Source organism: Pipra filicauda, unplaced genomic scaffold (genome assembly GCF_003945595.2).
Source record: "Pipra filicauda isolate LSUMZ 115617 unplaced genomic scaffold, ASM394559v2 scaffold88_size2543281_pilon, whole genome shotgun sequence".
Lineage (NCBI taxonomy): Eukaryota > Metazoa > Chordata > Aves > Passeriformes > Pipridae > Pipra > Pipra filicauda.
Genome location: NW_024105075.1, coordinates 2453775 through 2472891, shown reverse-complemented (window position 1 = coordinate 2472891; position 19117 = coordinate 2453775). Strand labels below are relative to the sequence as shown.

Below are 19117 nucleotides of genomic sequence, written 5' to 3'. Positions count from 1 at the left end.
GAAAACATTGTTTCATGTTCTTACTCTAATCAGCCTTGTCTGCCAGCTCGGAGAACAGAGAAGTTCATTGTTATATGCAGCTGTCATTTGTTCCATCTCCTTGCTCTTTCTGACTTCAATATCTTTGTGGTATTTAGTGAAAGTAATTTTCAGTTAGAAATCTTCTGCCCTTTCAGTAAGTGCAAGTATAGCACTTCATCAATGGCCAAAGAATTCCAAGCTATCTGGGATGTATCAGGACAGTTGATAAAACCTCACAGAGCAACCTATGATAGTACATCCCATCATAAATAAAAAAAAAACCAGAAAGGGCCTTTGTCAGTGTTTATCTGTAGCGCTTTTATTCTTTGCCCTTGATTTCCTCTTCAGAAAATTGATGCACCCTTAAATTGAAGCAGGAGGCTTGACAGGTGATGGTTAGTGTGATAACTGCTCAGATTTCATCAGCCAGTGTTTTTCTGGTGGTGCAATTGTAGGAACTTTCAGCTAGATTACCTGTCATCCACTACATCAGATAAAAGAGGGAGAGTTGAAAGATGCGGTTTTGCCACTGTACCTTATAGGAAATGAAAAGTGTGGGTGAGGTAACAGTAGCTGAAAAGAAGTACAATTATTTTCTAATCAGGCTATTCCGTCAAGAATGTCACTGCTGAAATTGGCAATCATTGGGCAGAATCCATTGTTAAATTTGCATTGTTAAATTCATAGGGGGAAAAATCTTAAAAGAAATAGTCAGTTATACTGTAGGTAGTAGCTCAAGCACTGCTTTTGACTATCCATTTAATTCTTCTGTATATGTAAAGCAATGTACAACCTATATTTAGACGGAAAAAATGTTTCTATTTTGGGTATTTTTTGATATTCTTATTTCATCGTACTTATTCTGATGTTGGGTTGTTTCTTTTTTTTTATGATAGCTCAATTGCTTTGTAAAAAGTTTTACTTATGTTGTGTTTATCCAGGTAACATTTTTATTTAACAACTAGTGCATGCTACCAGTACTAAATATTAAATGTATATTGTTTTGCCAGTTCTTCTGTACTATCAACAAAATTGGACTTTTTTTGACCACCCTAAACTGTTAAATGAACAAAGATGACCTGAGTTTAATTTACCTGAATTGCATTTTGTAAAATTTTTATTTTTAAGTTCCTATACTGACTTCATTCTGTGCTTTAACAATCACTTTCCCATGTTGAATATCCCAGATATAGAGCAACTTCAATAAGTTTTGTGTTATCTATGCTTTGATTTATCTTGGTTATCCTCCCTAATCTATTCTTCTAGGTAGCTCAGGTCTGTTTTGAGTTTTATTTAAAATGATTACATACGCAAAGTCCAAAAAATTATAAAATAAAACCATAACCACCAGTTTGTTAAATATGACTATTCCCCACACTGCACTTGAAAGTCTGTCAGCAATTCTATTACAAATGCTTATTTTTCTAAGGCTTATGCAGTTTAGCTATGAAAATTCTCTCTCGGGTGAGACTTGGCAGCTGAAGCTTCATCATGTGACTGCAGCTATTTGTTGCTATTGTTTTAACAAATATTCTCAATTTGTTAGAAGACTTGTTGTCAAAGTTATAAGTAGAAAGCAATTTTGGTAAATGCAGAAGATTAAATCTACAGCCTTATAATATTTTGGTTTTGCCCTTGTTAATAATAATTCCACATCTTTATTTTTTTAATTCCACATCTGTATATTTTTTTAAATATACAGACTTGAAATCTACACATTTTCACTTTTGGTGTGATGAATGAAATGCCACAGCTTCTTTTTATGCAATGATGAAGGAACTTTCTGAGAACTGTGATTGTCTCTGGCCATTGCAGAAAGCTTCTCATGCAATCCCTTTTCAGACATGTCCAGTTCAAAGGGGTGCTTTGTGTACACAGTGAGAACTCTTTCTTGACAAGCAGTGACAATCACTTGGATCTCGGAGTAGGCAGTCAGCTACTCATAAGCTTACATAGTAAAAAAAAGATGATAAAAAGTAGGAGACGACTCAGAGAACAGATGAGAAAGGTTACAAGTGTGTAAAGTGTGCTTGACAGAGACAGAGGAGACTCACAGAGCCGAGTCTGTCTGTTGAGGTAAAAGTTAACAGGTCAGTTGGTCACCACTGTAGGTTTTTATGTGAAGAAGATACTTTTAATAACGGGATGTGATAAGCAACATTATAACAACTTGCTATAAAGAGATTTTCTGATATTTGTCATTCACTTGCAGTGGCTGGCAGGCCACTGTCCTTCACCACCCACCTTGCCCCTCAACCATAAGACACTCATCCTGCAGAAGATGACCATACCTACCCCTCACAGGCTGCACTCTTGTAGGAAACCGACTCAGCAGCACTTCACACCGATAACCTCTGGACCATGGTCCCTGGGGAGCAAGCACGTGGCTTCTCAGTCCACCTGTGCTCCCACGGTGGTGGCCGTTGGCAGACGTGGCACGTTGGCAGACGTGTGGGACAGCCAGACAGGGTAGGTGACCTCCAGGAGCAGGGAGAGAAGGAGTGTTGCAGGCACTTACCTGTGACACAAATGACTCTGCAGATGGTAGGTAACCTTCTCAGCCCCTGTAACATATCCGAGAATAACCATGAATCAAAGTCCATCAGTGACTTTTGATTGTATGAAAGGGACCTGTTTCAAAAGGACATAATTAGATGGTAATTTTTTTTGCATCAGGTCTTGTGATGAGCTTTTCGAAGATGAAAAAGGGATTTATCATCTTTCATTAAAAGAAAAAAAAAAAAAGATAAAAAAAGTAACTAAAATCCGAGCAGATGTAGCCTACAAATTTTCTCTGTATGCAGACTGCATGTACACATAGAAGATGTTTTCATTAATTTCTTCTAGCTTTTACTCCTTGAGACAAAAGACATAGCATTTTGGTCCATGTTATTTTCACAGGTATGTAAGGGACTTGGGAGCTTTCATTTTCCGTACACATTCTTAATATTCTTTAGGCCGGATGTAGTTGTGATCTGGAACGTCAGATATAGCAGCTGTCAGCCCAGACAGGAAACCATGTTTGTTTGGAAAAACAGCAAGATTCTGATGAGTTTCTTTGCTGGTCAAATGTGTCAAATTTACATGTACTGATCTTTGATTCACTATGAAAATGTCATCAATATAAGAATAGTTGCCTAATTTTTTGTTTTGCTTAAATCTCTTTTCAGCTGTCTGGAAAAGGGACAATAAAGGGCAGATATAAATAATGCAGAGGGATAAAATACATATACATGAAATTGCACATATAAATAATAATAGTAGTTACACTTGTAGCAGTATGAAGTTATCTAGAAGTTGGGAAAGCCAGGTTCTGGATAATTCCTTTTCCACCAGCAAAATGAGGAAATGAACTGAAAATGTTATGCTACCTCTAGCGTCAACCAAGAGGCTTGATATTTTGCAATAGGCACAGCTTTCCAGAGGAGTTTAAATGCTAGAACTGAGAATAACAGCTCAGAGAAGACAATTTAGCTGAGACAGGATCTAGGAAAGCTTTGGAGAGGTTTGCAGTCTTTTTAAGAGACATCAAATATACAAAACAGAGTAAGTCAAAAAAACAACCCAAGAAGATAGTAGTGATCCGTAAGTTCATCTGCTGTTAAGCAGACCAAGTGAAACCATTCAAGGAGACTGCATCTTCCAGTTTTTAGTGATCTGGATAACTCCTGCTGCCATTTCACTCCTCCTCCCACTAAATTTAGTCACTGGAAAGGAATGCTCATTTACTCCATGTTGCACTTGTGCATTTTTATTATTATTATTATTATTACTACTGAGTAGTTTTAGAGAAATACCACAAAGACACAGTACAGCTGTAGTAACATATCCCAGTTTTGTCATGCTGCTAATTCAGATGCCTAACTGAGTGCATCATAAGGCAAAAAAGGTAAATAGATGGCAGGGAGAGAAGAGCAGCTAGAGATTAAATTGTTTGTCTGAGTTTGTGGAGTGAGACAGTGATGGATTTAAGTGTTTGACTCACAGTCTGTAACTCCGATCGCATCCAGGCGTTGTAATTTTCTGTTGATAAAATGCTTGCTAATTAAGCAACATATATAACAAATAATTGGTTAAAATTACTTAATTCAGTCTGTTGGGGGGTTTTTGCCTTGAGCTAGCTTTTTACATGAGATGCATAGTATAAAAAGAGAGATTTACTAATACTGACAAAATAAATAAACATTTCATGAACAGAAGTAACTAAGAAAAGGATAAAATACTAGCAGTATGATGAGTAGCTTGCAGGGATGCAAATAAAGCGCTCCTGAGCTGAATAGCAGCATAGCAGAGCTTTTGCTGAAAGAAGAACAGACCGGAATGCCTCCTGATTTGCATTGTTACAGTGCAGCAGTATGTACTTATACATGCCATTAATTTATACAAGCTTTTTGGCCCCCCAAAAGCCAAATGTTAGAATAAGCTATCTACTCACCCTGTCCATAAATCGAAAAGTGGCTGAAATGATTACACTTGATCTGCAGCCATATTCTACTGGAAGGTCTACTGGCTTGCAAAGGCTTTCAGAGCACATTAACCACAGAGTTGTCTCCCAAGCTGGGTATTCTTAGCTGCCTCATATTTTTGCCAGTTTGTTCTTTAAATAAGGTGTCATTAGGCAGAGAGTTGAGTAGCTGCATATTTTAACACTGATCCACAGAAAAAAAAATGAAACAACTGCAAACTTTTTGTCTGCTATATTGGGGACAGTTCAGGGGAGTGGGGGAATAGCATGGCATTTGTAGTTTATTTGAAGCATTAATATCTCCAAACATAAAGTCCACTCTTATGTTTTCTAAAGTTGTTAATATCTAATGATTTTATCACATTTTTTGAACCAGAATATTCGCTGGACAGTGTTTTTCTCTTCTAGGCTAAAATGCAGGCTGGAAAATGCCTGGTGGGAAAAAAAAATTATACTCAGCCAGTGTTTGAAGCAAGCATGTCACTTCAGGGATTCAGTAAGTAAAAAAGAAATTGTCAAAAGAAAACATGGGACATACCATTAAGTTTTGGGTTTGAAAACTGGTTGTTGGTTGTTACCTTCTCACCCACATGTTACTTGATCTTTTCTTTCAGTGATAATGCTAACATGATGTTCTCAGTCATATATTGAAGCTCTCCTCTTCACATCGTATATGAAAACTTATTCAGATGTACCAAATTTCACAGATAGCCTACAAGATCAGAGATGAAGACTGAGACATCTGAAAAGGGCACAGAATCAGATATTGTCCTTTTCACTGACGTCTAGAAAACTCTGTCACCAGTCTGTGGCTCACAAAAACAGGGATTATTACCTGAATTGCTATAGCCAAGTCTTCACTAGTCGCTTCCAAAAAATTATGGGCAAATATATTTTCTATAGAAACCCCTATCTTTTGCATGTGGATGACTGTATTTTGCATGTGGTCATGGAAAAATTGCTGCTCTCTCCACATGAACACACCAGTGTGGTTAGGAAAGCAGTATAGCATATGAGTATGGTCCTGCCATAAATTTGTACTGAGGAGCAAAAAGCTTTCCGTTTTCCAGACCTTATCTTTATATATGGTGCTTTTAGTACCTATAGTTGTGGCCTGTAAAGTTGTGGCCTGTTTATCTTTATATATGGTGCTTTTAGTACCTATAGTTGTGGCCTGTAAAGTTGTGGCCTGTTTGTGTCTGTAAAGTTGATGACTAAGTTTGGAACCTTGATTAAAAACAGATGAGATGTGACTCTAAGCTGGGTCTCTTGTTCTGCACATGAGGCTGACTCCATTCATGGAAGAAAGAACATCATCCTGTAGTATAGGAGAATCCCATCTCACATGTCCCATGCAGTTCAGAACCCACTTTTACAACACTTATGTTTTATTATTTTTATATATTTATTTTTTACTAGAAATTCAGTCAATTACTAGGAAGACATAGATAAACTATTTCCTAAATTCTGGTCAAGACTGTGCGACACTGACTTGATAAAGGTTTGAGGTCTCGGTTGGTTAAATTTTTGTTGTTGGTAGCAGAGTTATGTTTGTTTTGAACAGTGACAGGACTTTGCTGGATAGTCCTATCAATTCTTTTCTTGAGCTATTTTTTAGAATTTTATTTTATAAAGAAATTGGTACTTTAGAGTTCAAATGGTTTTATTTTGGCATTCTCAATCTACAGACTCTACAACGAAATGGCAAGGTATAGAATTACCATAGTAGCTCATGTTAACCATATGCATGCATTTGTGTTCACAGCAATAATTTCAGCAAAATTGTCTCTGCAGTCATTTGGCAGGTGAGCTCTCACATGTATCCACTGCCATACTAGGACTCTTAGACATCCTTTGCAGAAAGCTTTATATGAGTCCTAAACTAGCAACTGACAAGATGAGCTGTAACGGGCTTGAATATTTAACAGAGCTGCACATTAAAAAAGTCCTTAATCAGCCCATATTCTATATGTCTCATTTGTACAGGAAAATCTTAGAGACTGCTCATGGGAAAATACTGTTCTCTCCACACAAACACACCAGTGTGGTTGGGAAAGCAGGGAAAGCAGTGAAAGCAGTACAGCACACTGCCATACGTTTCTACTGAGAAAGCAAACGGGTTTCACTTTTTCAGACCTTCTCTGGTTCCCAGGGAGTCCCTGTCCCCACATACTCCTCAGTGCTTCTGGCAGAGAGTGTGAGGCCAGCTTGGGCATCTCTGTACCCGGACAGTAGACACCCTAAATATAAGAAGAGAAACAACAGATGGCTACAAACAGATGGGGAAACCTAAGTAACAATTAGATGCTATTGATCAGTATGACGACAGTTCTCACAACACAGTGATATTTTCTAGGGTTTTGTGCAGCCTGCTTGAAGCGTTCAAACCTTCACTCTTTTAAGCTGCTATTTCTGTTGAATTTGCTGGGGTGAAGATGCAAATTAGTTAGATGCACTTTGGCCTTATCCTGAGCACCGAAAGGAATGTAGCACACATTTTTACATCCTAAGATGGAACCACACAGGATCCACAGCCCCACTCATGGTTCTGGTGAAAGTAGGTATATGCGAGGTTGACAAAAACCAACAGCAAAACAGAGCTGCAGAGCGAATCAGATGTTACCATAAAATTGTTATCTTTATCCTTTCCCATCTTTGAAAGAGCAGGAGGAGAAACAAAAACAGTTCCTGGTTTTCCGGTAACAGGGTTGAATTGGACCCAGGCTGCTGACAAGGCTGGGAAGAGCTTCAGGATGGAACCACAGGTGCAAATACGATCTCCTCGCTATGACTTTCTTTTCTCAATTTCTCTTATTCATCACAGCTACATTCTCGATAGCACAGGGTTTATTTTTCTCTCTTTGGTGTCCATGAACTTCAGGTATTTGTAGAATTCTATCTTGTTTGTACCTTATTCTTGTCTTAGTGGAAGTGAATGTACATATATTTTTGTCTCTGAAACATAGTATTCTCTGTGTTCAGAATTGTGCTGCCTCATAGTTTAGGCCTCACCATCTCATGAATGGTTTATCTGATAACATACTACCCATAACAGTACAAGAACCTGACTGGTTATGTACCTCTAAGTTCTGGTGTTGGGCTCTTCTTTTTTTTTTTTTTAATAAAGCACTCAAAAGCTTCTAATGGATAAAGGGAAGAGTAAGTGCCACATCCCTTGACTACCTGCAGTTCAAAAAGAGAATCCATTATGTCCATATTGTTGTGAAAAAGGCCGAGTATTTTTTGAAAGGGATGCTACTGTTCAGAGTCAGGTGTAGGATACAGCAATAGTTGGCTGGCAGGCCTGGGCCAGAGTGGTAATTCCTCTCTTATGTTTATCAGCAGTATAGAAAAGGCTGACTCCTGACTTCCCATGCTCTGAAGCTGATGAATGGGCAGCACAAAATAGGCCGTTGGGGTTTTTTTCTTTTTTTTTCCTGTTCTGCCATTTTGCATTGCCAATTAATGTCTGACTCTGTCATTGAATATTCATGCTTTGGATTGTTTTTCAACAAATGTGTTGGGAATTGTGTCTTTCCAGTCCAAACCTCATTTTGTTACAGTATTTTTGCCTATGCTTTTAATCTCTCAGGGTGCCTTTGTATTATTTGTCTTTGTTCTTACTGGTACTTTCAGCTCCTCCTAAATTACTACTGTTAGCTCATTATGAGACTGAATTCATTAAGATCATTACTTCTTTTAGATTATTACTGAAGATGATAAGCAAGAGAAAACTATTCCCTCTCCATGGGTAAACTTCCTGGAACACTTCGCATCAGTGCAATGCACTGCATTTTCCTTGCAATCACTTTCCAGCCCATCAAATCCTCTTCTCCAGAATCATATGAATCCATTTTTAAACTCAAATGTTGTAAGATGCAGCTTCAAGTCTATAATGAAATCCACGCAGGTTGGCTGTATTCTTTGTGTCCCACCACCAACAGCTCTGTCCAACAAACAGCTTGAAGTTAGCTTGAAGTTGAAGGGATTCCTCAAGTGATTAAAGTTAAACATGTATTTGTAGGATTGAAATCTTACTGGTCTTTTTAATTTTATTTTTTCTTAAGGGAGATCAAATAACTCCAGGAAAATGTACTCTCAATAAACCAAATTCAAAGGTTTCACATCCTTTAGATATCTGGTAATTTTCATAGAATTTTTCACTGTTGGTCATTATTTTCTTTAGGTTAGATTTTTATTGTTCAAATCACTTTGCACCATTTTGGTAATTTTTGTTTCTTGCCTTTTAGATACCATTAAAAAACCAAAAACATCAGGTCTTTATTCAGCAGAAAATTTTCATTATAACAAAGGATATATAGTTTCTCTTAGCTAGTTTAAAATCTTAGAATTTCACAAAAAAGTTATTTCAAGCTGTAGCAGTAGTAGTAGTAGCAGCAGTAGTAGTAGTATAAGATTTTCCTATATTCTAAAATAGTACCTTTCCTTCTAAAAAGCTTTCTTAGCAATTGTCTTACTGGATCATCAGTCTTTTGGAATCATTAATTTAGTATCCTTCCTAATTTCTGTCTCTGTTGTATATTTACTGAATCTCTTAATATCGTGCTTGAGTCTCTGGACATTCCCACTTCACTCAAAGTCCTCATCAATCCCAGTATTTTGGCACAGTCAATATCTGCTGTTTGTTTGAGGTTGCTTTTTTGTTGGATTCTCGAAATTCTTAACAATTCTATTTTTAGCAACTTCCCTTCTAAAATTCACCTTAGCTATTTTTTTCTTCTTTTGTTTTTAAATAGAGAACTTGATATTTTTGGCCAAATTTCTTAACCTAATTTCTGATACCCCAAATTGCTGTCAGCTTTCTTGAGCAACAATGGCAAGAATGTCATCATTGAAACTTAGGACTTGAGAATCCAGGAAAGGAGGGTCCTTTGCCTTCTTTCTAAAGAATCGGACTCTCTGTTGTGCATTGCTCAGTTGTACTCTATCTATTCTGTATTACTTATTAAAGGTTAGATTGCAAGTAGAGCACACATTCACGAGAACAAGGTTCAGACTTTGTCCATGGGCATCTTTGCCAGCCTTTTGATAGCTTTAGTATCTTGCGACCTTCAAATCCAACTGACCTCACTGGGAACTGCACTACTGCAGTGTTTAGATGCCATTATCACAAGGACAGAATATTCTTGCTAGTTCTATGCCCTATCTGACATTACAATTTACAGGTATGCAATATTTGCCCAAACTTTTCAAGCAGTCTATAAAATGTTACATCACTTGATTTTTCTTATGGTTTAAAAATTGGAAAAAAAACCCAGCAAAGACAAGGGTGTTAAAAAGAAAGTGTGTTAGTCAGATGATGATATTTGTCTTAAATTCAGATACAAAATACCCTTAACTTTCTGTAAATTGACTTAGATCTGCCCATTTACTTCTGGATCTGCACTATGAAATTCACATGCAAGGATTAAAGTGTCACATACTCTTTCCTTGGTCTCCTGAAAAATGGTCTATATGAATCTATGTAACCTGTGGATACATATCTTCTGACTTTTCTATCATGTGATTTATCTCTTATGAAAAGAAGGGAAACTATTCACACCATTTTAGCACAGTATATTTTATATTTATGATTTTCTTACAAATAAAATAAATTTCCACTTTATCTAAAAGATATTTCAGCTTTCTTTCCTAGTCAGAAGGTAGGCCTGTATATTTTATTATTGATGAAACTTGAGATATACATGTTCAGCTTTTTGTTCAAAGTACATTTAGAATTAAACAGGCCACATTCAAAGTAAATTATCTAAATAGATTTTGGAAAGAGAAAGGAGTCTGTTCATTTTAATATACCTTCAGAAATATTTTACTTCTTGATGATGACAGCAGCTCTTACTGACAACTATTAATACATTATAAACACCCCATCAGAGTTATATAAAAACATGTCAGTTTTAAAGAGAACATCTTTGACAGCAAATTTTCTGATTGTGAAACAGCTGTGCCTCCAGTACAATGCATTAAGTAGTTTATTCCTTTTAGATAGTTAAATTGTGCATGAAATGTTGCTGGCGCAAGGGCTCCAAATCTGGCCTGATTAGCGAACATCTGTTACATTGGAAAAATTCATGTCTACCCTAATTAGCTGTCAGGCTGATGTACATCAGCCCTGATGGTGAGGGATCCTGTGCTGTTTAAGTCAAACAGGTTTCTCTCCTATCCCATCACCTGCCCTTTCAAATCTCTTCCTCTGGTGTGTTGCTGTAATTAGAGATTGTTGGAAATACAATAGAGCAGGTTATGGTCAGTTATAGTCCCATCTGTGCAATTTTTTTATTCCCACAAAACTTACAAACTGACATAAAGCAGTCATAGCAGTCAGGTTGAGGTCTATATATTTTTCTAATCCTAATCCACTCACTAAATCTGAAGACTCTTCATTCTCATAAAGCCAACACTTTGTGGTGATTGGAAGAAAATCAATAATGGTCTGACCAATTTGTCTTTTTTTTTTTTAATAAGGATATTTCTGGGTTGAGTATGAAATATGGCAAGGAATTGAAGAAATCTCCTGAAAACAGTCTTCCCTACTATTGAAAGTTTGGCATCTGTTTACTGGAACAAGTACGGATACAATACACTTCATGTAGTGTGCATATATATATATATATGCATCTATATATTTAAATTTCCCTACTAAATGGGCATCCTTTAGCTTGGGATTCCAACTATTTTTAATGTATTTGCAGGGGTTTGCTAACTTGCTTTTACTGATTTTGTATAGATAGAGAGATCTTATTACTATTAATGGTAGAAATATTCATTAAGGGTTTACTAAGTTTCTTTATTTTACACTGCAGTCCTATAATACAGGTATCAGCTAAATACAAAACAACAGTTCCTCAGATGGAATAAATTTTCATGACTCCATCAGAGAAGGTACAGAGGCTTTACGCTGACTAAGAATCTAGTCCTATTCAATGAAAATAAACTGTATTTTTATTACTGACTTCTCCCTATGTCCCAACAGTAATGATTAAAGCCAAACTGAGAAACTCATATTTGTTAAATTAATTTCTTTGGCTTTTTCGTATCACACTTACCAAAACCTAGTTCAGTCCTCAGTCAAAGGCTAGGGTTTTCTTCATCCTAAAATGGTTTCAAGCATGAACAAGGAAAGTACCAAAATGTGTAATAGATTGATTAGTGGCACCATAATTTGTCCTTATTCGTATAATTTCAGATTAGGATCTAGTCCTTTAATTTCAATTGTAAATTTGTAGACTGTTAGCTGACTGGCAATTGGTCCATAGGGATAATTTTAAAATATTGTAAAAGGAATTATTTTCCACATTAAGGCATCTTATTTATTATGTAGATATGCAGGGAGCTGAAAGGTGAAAATTCAGAGTTCAGTAACTTCTAATTGGGCATCCCTGTGGACACAGAATTGTGTCATTGCCTCTCACTCCTGTATCCTCTGGAAAGAAAAAAAGTGCCTCTGCTGCTTTCCACCAAAAGAATTAGTATGGAGACCTCCAACTTAATTCCTGCATTTACTGGTAATACAGATTTTCTCTCTTCCTTCTTGGTTTGTCTCAGAGACCCAGAAGTGACCTGATAAAGTTTAGCTAATTATGAGTGGAGGGCTGTAAGAGATGTGAGAATAGCCCTCATATATCAGTTTATGCCAGTTTAAAATGGGCTCCAGGTGTCTGTTTCATGTGTCATTTCAAATGTTGCTAGAGTGGAATCTCGCCAATCTTAAAATGTTTAGTGACCATTGATGTTCACTTTAAATAGTGTCTATAACAACGATTAAGATAGGAAGTTTCTAAGCATAACAGAAATGCAGTTAAAGATGTTTGCAAGTATTTCAACTTTTGAATTTATAGCTAAAGAAAGAGTAATTGGTTTGCAAAGTTGCAGTGAAAAATGCTTCTCCTTTCAGCCAGCTGTGGATGGTGTATATATGTATATGTTTGTGATGGTCAGTATTGCTGTCATGTTGAAGCACTAGAAAAGTGTGACATACATTAGAAAGGCAGGCCAATAAATGTGATAATGTTCATGTGAAAGGGTACCAACTGGCCAGGGATGGTAAAGTAGCAGATGAAAGAGTAATCAAGGTGCAATTTATGTTCAGATATTAACAGCGTTTAGGATTCCCCCCCCCCCCCCCCCCCCATAGCATTCCCTTAGTGGAAAGTGACATTTTATTACCCTTAGTAACAGATTTGGCAATGAGGCACGTTGAACATTCACCAAGTTTTTGAAGTTAGGATGCTGAGGTACATGAAGGATAGGGAATAGTGCAATAAGGAAAGTGCTGAGATTGATTGTCATATGTCAAGTTACTGTCACATTGTGTGAATGGGAGAAAGGCAGTAAAGGAGAATATTGTAAAAAGCAAACAAATAGGAAATTAAAAGATTGGGAGCAAAAGTGGATGGAGTCCTGCTTCAAAACAGCAATAAATTGGAAGTAAAGCTGCTTTTGAACTGCAATTGTATATCAAGTCTTGGTGAAGGATTGGAGCTGAGAGAAGCCTGTAAAAGGAAGATTCAGTTGAAAGGCATTTGGAATAGCAGCAGAACCCTGTGAGTAGTTTAAATATCTATTTGTTCTATTGCCCTTATTGGTTACTTATTTTTCTACAGAAATCAATGGTGTTGCATGCAATTTTCAATATTTAATTTGTTTTCTTTTGGTTAAAATATTAGTCAAATTGTAGTAAAAAATCTAGCAAATGTCTGGTGGGACATTTGAAACATGTCAAAGGAAAAGTAGGTATCTCTCATGTTGCTTTCCTAATGTTTGCCCTTGTGTTATATTTAACCAAGCAGCTAATGCAATTCAGAACTGCACATGGCACTCCTCTTCCTTTTGGTAGAGGTAACAAAAGATCGGTGATTATTGTTCACTGGAGGTGTTACTCACTGAAGATGCAGTGAAATGCTTTCTTACCAATTTTCTACTGCTACCAAGTCTTATCAACTCACTGGTGCTGTTCAAGGCCAGTCATTTAAATGAATATAAGCTATGGAGTAGTTAATGGATCTACTGCAGCTCAGTATGCAGTGTGGTGATGGTCCTGTCAATGAACAGCAATGCCCAGGGTAGTTCACAGGATCAGCCATTCCTGACTGTAGGCACGATGTGAAAAAGATAACTCCACGAGCTTCTAGAGCCATCAGCATACATTTATTGAGGTCTGGGGGAAAAAAAGGAAAAAAAAAAGTAAAAGTGTTCTGATTCTCTGAATCTAGCTAATTTTCAGAAAGACAAGGTCCTACATGTCTGAACTTCCACTGACCTGAATATATTTTGAATTGGACCGTAAATGGGGACACTTTTTCTCTTAATAAAGTTTTGGGATCAAACATCTGACAAAGGGGACGTATTATTTTCAGGATGTGATGTCAGAAAAAAAGTTGTTACTCTCCTGTGTGATCTCACTGTTTGTCTGGTGCTGCAGTCCACTAAAAAAGAATAAATCATTAAATATACGCCTTAAATCAATTCTCCCTCACAATCTGACAAATTTATATCTGTCTTTAACATGGGAACCATATGAGATATCAATTACCTCAAAAGACATCTTTCACATTTGTGGGGCTTACATGGATAGAGATGTGTGAAGGTATCCTGCGTTCTGCACCAATACCTGAGGGAATACCTACAGTTACCTTTTGGGGCTCCCTTCCCTAAATTATAAATCAAGCCCTAATCACAAATGCATCATCTTATACAGCTAACACATTTTGATATAAATCTTGAGTATAGTTTACATTGAAAAAGAGTGGATCGATATTCGAGTCTTATCAGTTTGGATCCAATTCCCTGAAACATAAAGTTTTTTAGAGCACCAAAACAAGTAAAGAACTTACTCAAGTTCAACACTGTTTTGTTGGAAGAAGAGTTGAAAAAAAATAAATATAAGTTTTGGGTTGACATAATCCAGGTTAAATCTGAAAAAGAAAAATACTTACTTTTGTAAAACGAGAGGCTATTTTATCACTCAGAGAATGTCACATCAATTGTAAAGCCATCAGCCTCAAGGCTTGTTGGTGATTGCTTCATATTTACTGTTAGTCCAGCAATGGAGATGGTACTTTTACAGTCTTTGGACAGACTAGTGAGTGTGACATTTAAAGTGTTGATTTTTGCAGCACTTATGTTAATTGTTGTAATTTTCCTGATGAACCACCATTCTGGTTCCCTGATGCAGCCAAGATAGTTTTACATTTTCTATGCAGGCCTCTTTGCCATTTGGTCTGTGTAGTGTCAGCTTCGAGTGCTACTGAAAGCAGACAAAATTGCAAGCAAATTGCATCAGATTGCCAACATTGTGAAAAGGTAAATTGCTTGCAAATCTATTTAAACCACTGCCCTATTTTCATCAGCTTCAGTACTTGGTATTCATGATTGCTTAATTGGCGACCTTTCCTATTGTGTAGTGCTTTATGGTGTAATGGAAAGCGATCTTTACCAAACCAATTACCCTTTTTTTCTCAGCACTACATTATTGCTGTGATTGCAACTGCCAGTCCTTTGTAAATGAACTTTCTGATTTCAATGATGTTTTTAAAATGTAAGATAGAAAAAAGTGGCATTCATATTGTGTGATGTTCTATTTTGAAGCCTTTTTGTAGTCACCATTGTCTGGAAAAATGGACTGAAGGGTTACACAGTACCTACAAATATCCATGTAACTATTATTAATATTATCATAATGTCTCCCTTTGTACAGCAGCTCAATTAGGAAAGGATAGGAGAAATATTTTGTCACCCTGTCAAGTGCACAGGAAGTGCTTTTGATGCCTCTTTTTTGACACATACATTATCTTCACTAATAATATGAGATTCCTTTTTAAGACATGGAAATAAATCTACAAAATCTTAGCAGCTATGATAATTCAAATCATCATACCTTTACAAAATGTATTTTTAAAGAGTCTTAGCTTTTCTGAACATTTAGGCATAAAATATTTTTTAATACTGAGGGCACTATAAATAAAGGTAAATGTTAAAATTTCCTTGCATTAGAACAGGAATTGCAGCTATTTTCTTGTAAATACAGACATAGTTAAAGAAAAATATAATTCACAAGCTACATATAATCTAGTTGGGTTTTGGTTTCAACAATAATAGGATGCAAATGTTTGAATGTGCTCCTGTGCTGAAAATAAAATTGAATTCTATAAAAATGACCATTCTAATTTATTTTTATAATACAGGATACAAAAAATTACAGAATTCAAAGAATTTACTCTGTGTATTTATTTATGTGATTTAGGAAATTATATCGTTACTCATAAGTGGTGACATGGAAAGGGCTCTACAAGTAATTTAGTCATTCCCTAATATGGTAGTGTAAGTGTAAATGGATGCATCGTTCTACCCCCTGCAGTTAAGAATTCTGTTGCAACGACATAAAATATTGAAAGGATTTATTTTACTCCTTGTCAATTCTTTTCTTTCGCCAATTAAAAAAACTATCTTCTGATCAAGATTTCTGATGATTTTAGTACTTTTGATGTGTTGTAGTGATTTATTTACCGCTGTGCTCTTCAGTAAAGCAAAGTATTTCCCCAGTTGTATTGTCATGGGTTTTTTTATTTGCAAGAGACAAGCATCACTGAAATACTGTATGGCAGTGTGATTCTGTTTCAAAACAATGAAAAAACTTTATTTTCTCTGTTTTAGAAAATGGCAGAAGTCTTTGAATCTATAGTTCCCTCATAAATTTGCATATTGAGTCACTTCCTCGTTTGAGTTTCTGTTCTATACTACAGCATAGAAGCCAGCATAAAGTACTCATGATCTCCATGTGTAAGTCATTGCATCTACAAACACAGTATATATGCACATGCACATGCACACACATAGATCGTCTCCAAGCTCTAATTTTACTGATAGTTTTGGGGGAGGAGAGAGAAAGGAAGCTATCCATACCCCTACCTCTGTAGAGGGAAAGAATACAACCATGAAAATTACCTCAACATAAAATTAATGGTTTTTTTTCAATCAGAACAATTTAGACGGGGAAAGTGACTGCAGAGAGAAATCCAGGAATAAAAGATTGGGAACCTCTTCTCATATTTGTGTTTACAGTACATACATATTGTCAAGTACAGCCTGTTCTCCCTCAACATACTCTGTGAGCGTCGCACAGGAACCCTGACAGTGAGAATGACGGCATCACCTCGGAATGGAGTTATGTTCTTCAGAAAGTAACTCGATGATGTGGCAGCAGTGAACAAGTGGATATTCAAACCTAGAATTACTGATGTGCGGAAGTGAATCACTAGCTGAAGAAAACTGGCACTGATGGAGCCCAAAGGTAAGGAGGGAGTTTTAACTTGGAACAATGAGAATAGTGTAGCTGCAGAGTGAGGCCAAGGATTTGGGATGGGGCAATGCGGGTTCAGTAAAGCATCAAAATAACAGAAGTGGTGGCTGATTCACTGGGATGAGGGACAGAGAGGAATGAGTTGAAGGGTTCTAATGATTACGATGTGCTTATAAAGCACAAAATTCGAGGCATTTGCTGCACTCACTTTGTAGTGATAGTGAAACACCATCTGTGGGGCTGAAGAAGTTTCGTGACACAAAAAGAAGTTTGTCTCCATACGTAAAATGGAAAATTCCAGATAGTGTAAAGTGGATGAACAGAAACAAGGAAGTACTGTGTAATCTTGTCCAGAGTTTTGTGTTAGTTCTTTTTTGAATGGTGTTTTGTAAGACTTAGCTGTTGCATTGATTTCAGTGTTGATTCTTTGCCTTTAGTGCTATAAATGGCATAATGTTAACATTGTCACTGCAAGTAAATATTGTGATCTGTGACTACACTGTTGTCCTGAATACACCCTTAAATGAATACGTTAGTTGCTGAACTACTGGAGACTGCTGCCTTGCTGCACTGGTATGCTTGCGTATGTTGTCAATAGGATTTTTAATCCTATAGACAAATAATTCTGGTTACTTGATCTCCTTTATTGTGCACAAATATCATAAAATAATTGTAAAATTAGAGGTCAGAATTTTGCCACTGGTTTGAGCGCTACATTAATCCACTAGGCTTGCAAAGTATAAGCATATAAATGCATTCGGAGAGAAATACGTACTAACATATCCTTAGCCATTTTGTGGTGGAATGTCATTAAGTCTTGCTGAGTTTATAAATGAAGGCCTGATGAAATCCATCCATTTCTAAAGTACCAGTGTATTTGTGTGTATGTATTTAATATGCATATTCTGTTTTTCAGGTTTCCTGACAATGAGCAGGAATTTGGCAACATGAGCTCTGTGATGAATGATTCTAAGCTGTGTTTAGCAGAAACTGGCTTGTAAGTGTCCTTGTCCTTGGTCATTTATTACTCAAAAAGGTAAGTGGGTACATCGCTGAAGTTTGAACTGAGTGTGCATGACAGGAGTCAAACAACAACATGCACTGAGAATTTTTCTTGTGCCTTAGTAATGTTATTAGGAAAAAATTCTTCCCTGTGGGGTGGTGAGACTGGAACAGGGTTGCCCAGAGAAGCTGTGAATACCCCATCCCTGGAAGTTTTCAAGACCAGGCTGCATGGGCCTCTGAGCAACCTGGTCTGGTGAAAGATATCCTTTCCCATGGCAAGGTGGGGTTATAGCTACCTAGTCTTTAAAATCCCTTCCAACCCAAACCATTCTATGATTCTGTGATTCTAGTATTCAGAGTAAGATTGTACTCCAAGATTACAGAGATTATCTGTATGCTATTTCTTATAAATTAATGTGGGGTTTTTTACATGTATATAAATTTTTTACCAGTTATTTCATGCAAATGGAAGCTTCTTCAGAACTTGGTTGATATGGAGACTGGAGGGATTTTATTTTCCTGGGAAAACTTAATGTTCAAAAAGACAACCATTCTATAAGTTTTATCATGCCATCAGCAGCTGGGTAAAACTTTGGTTGATCAAAAAACTGGGGACTGTTGGAGAATCTATTCAGCTGCAGGTTAGAGGCTGATGATAAGCATGGAGACATTGCTTTGTATGTCTCTTTAAGTTTGTAAAGCTCCTTGATATCCCTTGGAGTAAAAATGATATGCAGATATAAGATATCATTTGTACTAATTTACAATTCACATAGCAATATGTAATCTCTCATGAACTTTATCAGTATGAAACGACAGCAAATTGTATCACAAAATTTCCACATGTTCCTCTAAATGAAAAGAGGGTGTTTCTCTATGACAATATTTGGTTTTATTCCCTCACATTTATGCCCTAGACTAAATTATAGTATTTTGTTTGCAATTTTTTTGTCATATCATGTTAGCCTAATATACTACTAATACCATTTTAATACAGAATTCTTAGTATTCCTACTCATTGGATGATACAGTCAGTTATCACATTAGCCTGCTATGACTTTTTCTTCTGGTATCGGTTACTACTCTATAATTACATTCCTACCTTATTTTCAGTCTGATACGCACCACCATTGTCCACACTTCTGCATTTGAGAACCTACCAAACTCCATGTTACAAAGTTTTACAGCTGAAGAGGTAGCATTGATGTAATTAGCAGTATATTTGAAGGTATCTGTAAGTTCAGTCTGCTACAGTGCAACAGCTATGCCTGAAAAGTGAATTTTTTTGTTTCTAATTTTTTTGTCTTAGA

At 36.5% G+C, this 19117-nt stretch overlaps 1 long non-coding RNA gene across 1 annotated transcript; it reads left to right on the top strand.

Moving 5' to 3' along the window:
* The first annotated feature begins 4900 nt into the window (after window positions 1–4900).
* Window positions 4901–17797, top strand: LOC120325224. The gene is made up of 3 exons (XR_005567121.1): window positions 4901–4982; window positions 16565–16793; window positions 17719–17797. It is a non-coding gene; the product is annotated as an uncharacterized LOC120325224 (long non-coding RNA).
* Window positions 17798–19117: the final 1320 nt, after the last annotated feature.